The sequence below is a fragment of the Bombina bombina genome, chromosome 12 (assembly GCF_027579735.1).
Source record: "Bombina bombina isolate aBomBom1 chromosome 12, aBomBom1.pri, whole genome shotgun sequence".
Classification (NCBI taxonomy): domain Eukaryota; kingdom Metazoa; phylum Chordata; class Amphibia; order Anura; family Bombinatoridae; genus Bombina; species Bombina bombina.
In genome coordinates, this window is record NC_069510.1 from 116,173,480 (window position 1) to 116,182,586 (window position 9,107).

The 9,107-nt window shown below is 35.5% G+C and overlaps 1 protein-coding gene across 1 annotated transcript in view; it reads right to left on the reverse strand.

Annotated features, from left to right (window-relative positions):
- Positions 1-9,107, reverse strand: part of TNC (tenascin C) — a 115,954-nt gene that overhangs the window by 106,792 nt on the left and 55 nt on the right. The window contains exon 1 of the mRNA XM_053695475.1: positions 9,006-9,107. This exon is cut by the window's right edge and continues 55 nt beyond it. The gene's annotated coding sequence lies outside the window, so the exon portion shown is untranslated. The remainder of the gene's footprint in view (positions 1-9,005) is intronic.

Sequence of the window (9,107 nt, forward strand, 5' to 3'; positions counted from 1 at the left end):
GCCTCATATATTTTCTCACAATTAGAGACATCCACAATAGACACGCAGGTATCATTTATTTGTAATTAAAATAATAAATTTGAGGACCACAGAACTGGGAAGTCAGCATGCCACAGAGCTCTCAAAATTGTGATGCCCTCTCTGCTGCCCTAGGCAAAGATCTAGTTGGACTAGGAAAAACAGGCTTATAACAGGGTTATAGCAGGAGAGATCTGCTATATTTACCAGCAGCAGAAAATCTAGAGATGTTGAAAATAGAGTATTAAAATAACTCTTCCCTATTACTGCATGCAATCCAGTAAATAAGTGTTCAGATCTTGGGTGCGCTCACTGCCAGATGCAATGCCGCCCACGATATGTTAATTATGTGAATTTGTAAGCAAATGAAACTTGGCATTCATCAACTATGTAATTGCTGGGAATAGCTTAAAGGGACGCAAAGTGCAAAAAATGTGTTATTATTGCCCTATCAATTGCAGATAACTGTTTGTTTAACCCCTGCAATAGAGATAAGCACATAGTTAAAGTCAGATCCAGTCCAGCAATGCATTACTGAGAGTTAGCGGAACACATCTGGTGAGGCAATGACAAGAGGCATTTATGTTTAGCCAGCTGCTACCAGTAGTGCTTTGCTGCTTCTGAGCCTACCTACGTATGCTTTTCAACAAAGGATACCAGAACAATGACATGTTCTATCTAAGTAATGAAAATGTTGTAATAATAGGGCCACTGTCACTTTTATCTCTATAACATATTAAAGTGACTGTCTTTATATTTCTAAAGTTTTGATTCTGTTTTATTGATTTTATAAATCTATCTGTAATCCTATGTCATTGGTCCATTTACTGACACTTTAAAATGCATCTTGTATTGCCTGTAATACATAACTTGCTGAAATAGGCTCTGTGATGCACCAAGTAAATTTGCTTTTCATGCAGTTACCTTCTGCTGTTGTGGCCGGAGCTAAATCATCCTATTGGCTAATCTTGTTAATAATTCACACAAATTTGCATACACTCTCCTTTATTTCTCTAGGCCTTTAACCCCTGCAAACACATAGTTAAAGGGACATTAAACAAAAAAAAATTATTTCATGATTCAGATAGAGAATACCATTTAAAACAACTTTCTAATTGACTTCTATTATCTAATTTGCTTCATTCTCTTGATATTCTTTTCTGAAAAGCATATCTAGATAGGCCCAGTAGCTGCTGATTGGTGCCTGCACATAGATGCCTCATGTGATTGGCTCACCCATGTGCATTGCTATTTCTTTAACAAACGATATCTAACGAATGAAGCAAATTAGATAATAGAAGTAAATTGGAATGTTGTTTTAAATTGTATTCTCTGTCTGAATCATGAAAGAGAATTTTATTTTGTGATTCAGAGCAATTTTTAAAAAGCTTCCAATTTACTTCTATTCTCAAATTTGCCTTGATCCCATGATATTCTTTGTTGAAGAGATAGCAAGGTAGGTGGCAATAAATAGTGCTGCCATGTAGTGCTCTAGCAAATGGATAATATTCTGGTAAAACTGCTGCCATTTAGTGTTCCAGACACATGCCCTCTCCTGAGATTACGTACCTGATTTTCCACAAAAGATACTAAGAAAATGAAGAAAAGTTGATAATAGAAGTAAATTAGAATGTTGTTTAAAAATTGCCTGCTCTATCTGAATCGTGAAAGAAAAATATGTGGGTTTCATGTCCCTTTTAAAGGGACAGTCAAGTCCAAAAAAAACTTTCATTTTTCAAATATGACATGTAATTTTAAACAACTTTCCAATTTACTTTTATCAACAATTTTGCTTTGTTCTCTTGGTATTCTTAGTTGAAAGCAAACCTAGGAAGGTGCATATGATCATTTCTAAGCCCTTGAAGACTGCCTCTATTTTATTTACTTTTCACAGCAGGGGAGAGCTAGCTCATGTCAGCCATATAGATAGCATTGTGATCACGCCCGTGGCTAGTGGCAGACGCTGCACTAATTGGCTAAAATGCAAGTCAATAGATAATAACTAAAAGTCATGTGATTAGGGGCGGTCAGAAGATGCTTAGATACAAGTTAGTCACAGAAGTAAAAAGTGTATTAATATAACAGTGTTGGTTTTGCAAAACTGGGGAATGGGTAATAAAGGGATTATCTATCTTTTTAAACAACAAAAATTCTGGTGTTGACTGTCCCTTTAAATTGCACTCAAGAACTGCAAGTTGTTTCTTGGCTTGGATTGACAACAGGGAGCACTAAGTATTTTATTTTATTGTAAAATATTTTGTTATGATGTCTTGTAAATGTTACAGGGTATCAGAATAATTTGTTATGATTTAGTGATCAAATGATAATTCCGCATGGATTTGAGAACGTTGGGGAGTCTGCACATTTAATCTCTGCCGACAGATCTAGCTGTCCTTGGTCCTAAATTTGCATAATAGCAGATAGTGTTACCAATTTTATGTCATGCCAATTCCTGACAGAAACTGGAAGCAAGATGATTTGTTTTTTCTCTGCTTTAATTTAAGAACAGAGGAAATAAGATACCAAAAAAATCTTTCCTTCCCTATGAATTTGCCTGTCTTCTAGATATGCTTGGTATTTATATTCTTCGTGTCTTCAAAGTAAAATATGTCTTATAGATAGGTACGTTCCATTCTTGTCAAATACCAGAGTATATAGGCACGGAGAAGGTTGTGTTAGGGAATGTGTGTGCGGCATGTGGCTTTCAAGTCAAAGCAAGTGACAATAAATAGATGCATCTACCGTACAAAAACATAATTATTTTACATCAATTATCTAGCTAATAAAGGGACACGAAACATAGTATGATTACATGTTCTTGAGACAGATAGTGCAATTATAAATTTCATTCTAATGTTAAATTGAGTTTGTTCTTTTGATATCCTTTGTTGAGAAGCATACTTAGGTAGGCTCAGACGCAGCAATGCACCACTAAAAGCTAGGTGCTGATTGATGGCCACACACGCATGTCTCGCCATTGGCTCAATCGATATGCTCAGCTAGCTCACAGAAGGGCATTACTGCTTTGGTCTCTGGTGCTGACTTTAACTATGTGTTTAACCCCATTGTAGGCATTTAACACAATAATATGCATACAATGGTACAATAATAAAAAAAAACTATAAAAAGCTTTGCAGTTTTTGAAGTATTTTTAAAGACCCTTAAAGGGACACTGTACCCAAAAATTTTCTTTTGTGATTCATATTGAGCATGAAATTTTAAGCAACTTTCTAATTTACTCCTATTATCAAATTTTCTTCATTACCTTGGTATCTTTATTTGAAATGCAAGAATGTAAGTTTAGATGCCGGCCCATTTTTGGTGAACAACCTGGGTTGTCCTTGCTGATTGGTGGATAAATTCATCCACCAATAAAAACGTGCTGTCCAGAGTACTGAAACCAAAAAAAGCTTAGATGCCTTCTTTTTCAAATAATGATAGCAAGAGAACAAAGAAAAATTGATAATAGGAGTAAATTAGAAAGTTGCTTAAAATGGCATGCTCTTTCTGAATTACAAAATAAAAAATTTGGGTACAGTGTCCCTTTAATTTTGAAAGTTTAAGGGCAATGAAACACACAATTTTTTATGTAATGAGTTGGATTGTTGAGGACTTTAACTATGTGTTTAACCTCATTTGCAGATAAAACCAATTAACTAAAGTGAACCTAAAACAGCTCTTCCTTACATTCCCGAGACAATCATTTATGCTGAACCCGTCCAATCTAATTCACCCCATTCTGTATAGAGGATATTCCAAAAAGTTGGGAATCTGCAAATTGTTTCTGATGCAATTTGCAGTATAAAAACACATTTCATAATAACAAAGGAGAAGCCTGTACCCTGGAAATAAATATAGGTGTTTTAAAAACATTTTATTAGTGCAATTTGTATTGTTTTGCAGTCCATGGACACACTCCTTGAAAAGCCTGAGTATATTTATGTTATATCATTTGCTGTGCCTATTTATGGACATATATAAATGAGCTCCTGCACTGATCAGGCGATCACTGTGTAGCATGTTGCAAGGTGAACCTCTCGATGCACTCCAGATACTCTGGGGACAGTGGACAAAGCACTTTATTCAGGTATATAATGCAGGAAAACTGCAAAAAACAAATAAGCATAAAACTGATACTATTAAAATCTGAATTAGAATGATATCAATAGGGCACCTAGCAGTGACACCATTACGTACACCTGTGTCAAACTGGTTAGACACTAGACTGGGGGTGGCATACCTTGGTATGCTTGCTCAGTGTGATACACACACAAAAATCTTGTTGTCATGCAACAGTGCTGCATGTGAGATACCACCATATTACCTCCAAAAAAGTTAGTCAATTTGGGTTCACACACCCCTGCCAAAGGGTGCAGGGAATGCTTGGATCATGTTTTCTATAGAGCACCAACAGATTCCACAGCTCTAATTGTTACCATTCTTTCTTCTAGAGGTTATATTTATAAAGACCCCATGTGTGTTTTATTGTTATAAATCCAATTTGGCATGTGTGAGGGGTGGTTTTATTGTTTTATTGCATGATACCTATTTGTCTAGTAGTGGGTGCAGGATCCCTCTATGCATTCCTGGCATATGGCTGTAAGAAATGTAGTGGGAAAGTATATTGAGGGTAGGAGGGGTGGCATTATATCTCACTGTGCCACATCAGTAGCAGTGTATGCCTTCTGCAATGAACATTTAAATATAAGTATGTATTTATATATAGGGTTAAAATATTGAGGGCTTGGGGTGTTGCCTAATATTCATGGTCAAGGGAACACCCTAATATTCATGGTCAGGGGCTCTGTCTTATCTTCATGGTCATGGGCTCTGCCTTATCCTCATGGTCAGGGGATCTGCCGTATCCTCATGGTCAGGGGATCTGCCTAATACTCATGATCAGGGGATATATCCTTATACTCATGGTCAGGGGCTTTGCCTAATACACATGGTCAGGGGATCTGCCTAATACTCATGGTCAGTGGATCTAACCTAATACTCATGGTCAGGGGATATGCCTGATACTCATGGTCAGGGGATCTGCCTGATACTCATGGTCAGGGGATCTGCCTAATATTCATGGTCAGGGGCTCTGCCTAATATTCAAGGTCAGGGGATCTGCCTAATATTCATGGTCCAGTGGTTTCCAGTTACGCCTCTGAGAAGCAGTGTACATTGAAAGCAGCAGCTGTTGGGAGCAAACACTCTATATACCATGAAGGGGCACTCATTCTTCTACTACACATGGGGGGTCTACACACATATAACTTGAGCAGATCAAGTTACACACATGTAATCAGGGCATTTCCACATTTTACACCTCTTTTACAAATCAGCCATTGTGTTTAGTCTGTTTACGATGAGAGGGATGTGAGGGGGGTATTTGAGAAGAACTAACACTTAAAGGGACATTATACACTCATTTTTTCTTTGCATAAATGTTTTGTAGATGATCTATTTATAAAGCCCATAAAGTTTTTTTTTTAAAATAAATGTATAGTGTTGCTTATTTTTAAATAACATTGCTCTGATTTTCAGACTCCTAACCAAGCCCCAAAGTTTTATGTGAATACTGTCAGCTACCTTCTCCAGCTTGCTCCTGTTTGTGTAAAGGGGCTTTTCATATGCAAAAGAAGGGGGAGGGGGGGAGTGTCTTATTTGCCACTTGCAGTGGGCTTTCCAACTACCTTTTCAACAGAGCCAAACTGACAGCTTCTAAGTAAGTTTTTAAACTGTTTTATACTGGATTTTTATATCAGTATCTGTGCATCTTATTCTTTATAGTAGTGTCTATTACATGCAGTTATATGAAAATGAGTGTATACTGTCCCTTTAAATAGCCTGTCCTGACATTTATCACTAATATGTAAGTAGATTAGCCTTGTAGGAATTCTCTAGATAGCTTGTTTGTCCAAATTTATCTTCACAAACACTTCTATTGCCCATCCAGTAATTTCATTACACTGCATTTTTGTTTTTTTAGCACATTCCTAATTCCTTATCTCTGGAGTTTTCAATCTGGGGCTAGTGTTTACTGTGTGTTACCTCTAGTGCTTTGTTATCTGCCTTTTTTTCTTCACTGTAAAGCAGCCTGTGTGCTGCATGTGCATACATTTTATATCTGTGCTACATCTTTACCACTCATTATTATCTGTATCTCAAATGTCCAATTTTCCCCCCCGTCTATTCTTAGTCTCCATGGGACTCTGGGATTAGAGGTATGCACTCTTAATGACACTTAAAGGGACATGAATACAATTTTTGAAAAGTGTCCAATTTACTTCTACTATCAGATTTGCTTTGTTTTCTTATTTTTTGTTGAAGAGATATCTAGATAGGTAGGCGTGCACATATCTGGAGCACTAAATAGTGCTTTGTTGCAAAACTGCTGCCATATAGTTCTGCTGACACGTGCACACTCCTGAACTTACCTTACTGCTTTTTAACAAAGGATAACAAGACCATGAGGAAATTTTGATAATAGAAGTAAATTGGAAAATTGCTTAAAATTGGATGTTGCATCTAAATCATGAAAGAACATTTTTTGAGTTTTATGTCCCTTTAAATTGCTAAATAATGTATCTGTTTGTATGTATGTATATATATATATATGTGTGTGATATATATATATATATATATATATATATATATATATATATATATATATATATATATATATATATATATATATATATATACACACACACACTCCACAAAGAAAATGCACTCTCAGGTCTTAGGAAAAAAAGTTCAAATTTAATGAAACGTTTTCAGGGACAACCTCCCCTTCATCAGCATATATATATATATGTGTGTTGTATAATTATATATATATATATTTATTAAAAGCATGTTTCAAATGAGTACATCCACCTTACAAAGGAATGACACATCTAATGTACACACTGATTTGCAAGGGTGACATTCTCAGTTTATACCAAAATCTAGATCATAGATGCTAATTCTGTTAGCTCTAGTAAAACACTTGTTCCATATGTCAAAGAAGCTTCTGTCAAAGCTTCATAAACCCTCAGAGTTATAAAAGGAATATAAAGCAGATATTTAACACTAGATATCATATGTTGGCTATACAAAGCATGGTTTAGAAAGGGAAAGTCAGCTGTTAAAACAATGTTGTAGCCTCTGTTACTTTTTCTGTATTTAGGAAAATAGTCTTGAAGATATTTGTGCTAAAACCAATACACTCTATTTATGGAGAGGTTGAGCGGTGCAATAAGGAAATATTTCAATGAGGAAAATGAATTTGATGATCTCAAAGCAATCTGGATTAAATACTTTGCTCTAGATTTTGGTATTATAAATGAACAATCACATGATTTCATTATTTTGTAATATTAATTTAAATCACAGTGTTTGTCTAACTCAAATCATTCTCAATAAAATTTATATTTTTCAAAGGTATTTTTTGGAAACTTCTAAGCCACCAGCAATTTTACTGATCTATTTTAACCTTGACACTTTTAAATCTCTAAGAAACTTTTTTTCAGCACTCTGACAATAAAGGGGTTAATTTCTGTATCTGCTGCTGGAATGTAAAAAATTATGTTGTGTAGCCCAGATGAGAGCCCTGCAGCTAATCAATAAACCTCTGAATGTAAAGGAACATAATATGCAGATCATTTGGGGTCCAGTAGTGGTTCTGGGGCAGGCAGCTTGCTCACCCAGTCATAGTTGTAACACATTTAATTTGAAGTATTAACAACATGAATTTGCAAAGTGGCCCCTTTTTAAAATGTAATTTGCTCTACCTTGGAAAAGGGCATGGATAAATGGGGGGTAGGGGGTTATTATAAGAAAATTAAGTGGCAGCATTGGATATAAAGACCTTCTTACACCAATACCCCACACCCTGTAGCTTTGAGAGCCCCTTTATAAGCAACCCACAAATTTGAAAGCGTACACCCACGAAGCCATCAAACAAGTAACAAATAACCAATCAACAGACTTTTCCTTAGTAAGGTCTGATTACACTTTCTGGCACATTGTTTTGTCTTGCTGGCTAGTAATGACATCATTGTTGCCATGCAACCCCAGAACAACAGACAGACATCTTATCTTACCCTCATACATGTAGCCAATGGCAAAATAATAAGAACAGGTAACATATTACATTTAGATGATGCATTATCCTTTTGTGTTAGTTATTATATATTAGAGTTCAACTGGGATTATCCTCTTAATACTTGCCAAGAGTAGGAGAGTTTAGCCTACCCCCCCCCCCTTTCCTTAACACTGCTACTGAATACAAATTCTGAAAAACTTTGTGTGCTCTAATTCTTTCCAAGTATTTCCTCCAGACAATGTTTAATTCCTTGTAAAGCGCATCTTTCAAACCCAAGTGACTATAAAGCATCAAACATGCACATACAACACTGTGCAGGAACAATTGTATCTATTCATTTGTTAGTGTAGAGAAAAAAGATTATAAACAAAGATATATTGTGCTACTAATGTATGGATATGTTTCATTTTATAGGAAATTACATCTCAAGTAGCTGAAACAAAAAAATGATGCAGTTTTTTTACAAATTCATTTTATAGCTTTCAATATACAATTCTTCATATGATAACAGTATATATTATTGTATGTATACACAGTAACATAATCATCAAAAGGTTTCTATGGTGAGCTCCTAACCAGTTTCAGAACATTCTCTACAATCAAACACAGATTCTAAAACCAGAGCATAGTCATTGCTTTTTTTTCTCCTATTAAATCTGGACAATCAGCCAAAACCTACTGTATTCCCTTTCCTATAAGCAGCATCATTCAGAAGCTTATTCCAGTCTGCACTGTGAGAGCTAATTGTTTGCAAGCATAATAATTCCATAGCAGAATATTTTATATCAAAAACTTTTTAAAGAAAAATGTAGGAAATGAATACAAATTAATAAAAATGATATCTACTTAAGTCCCAATTTTTTAGCCACCAATAGCACAAAATGAATGAAATTCAATGTCTTACCTTGAACAGTTCACAAAGTTACATCCAAGTGTGTTCAACATCCATCACAGAGACATTAGCAGCAGATAGAGCCTTTATGGTGCTTTGGGTACAATGTGTAAG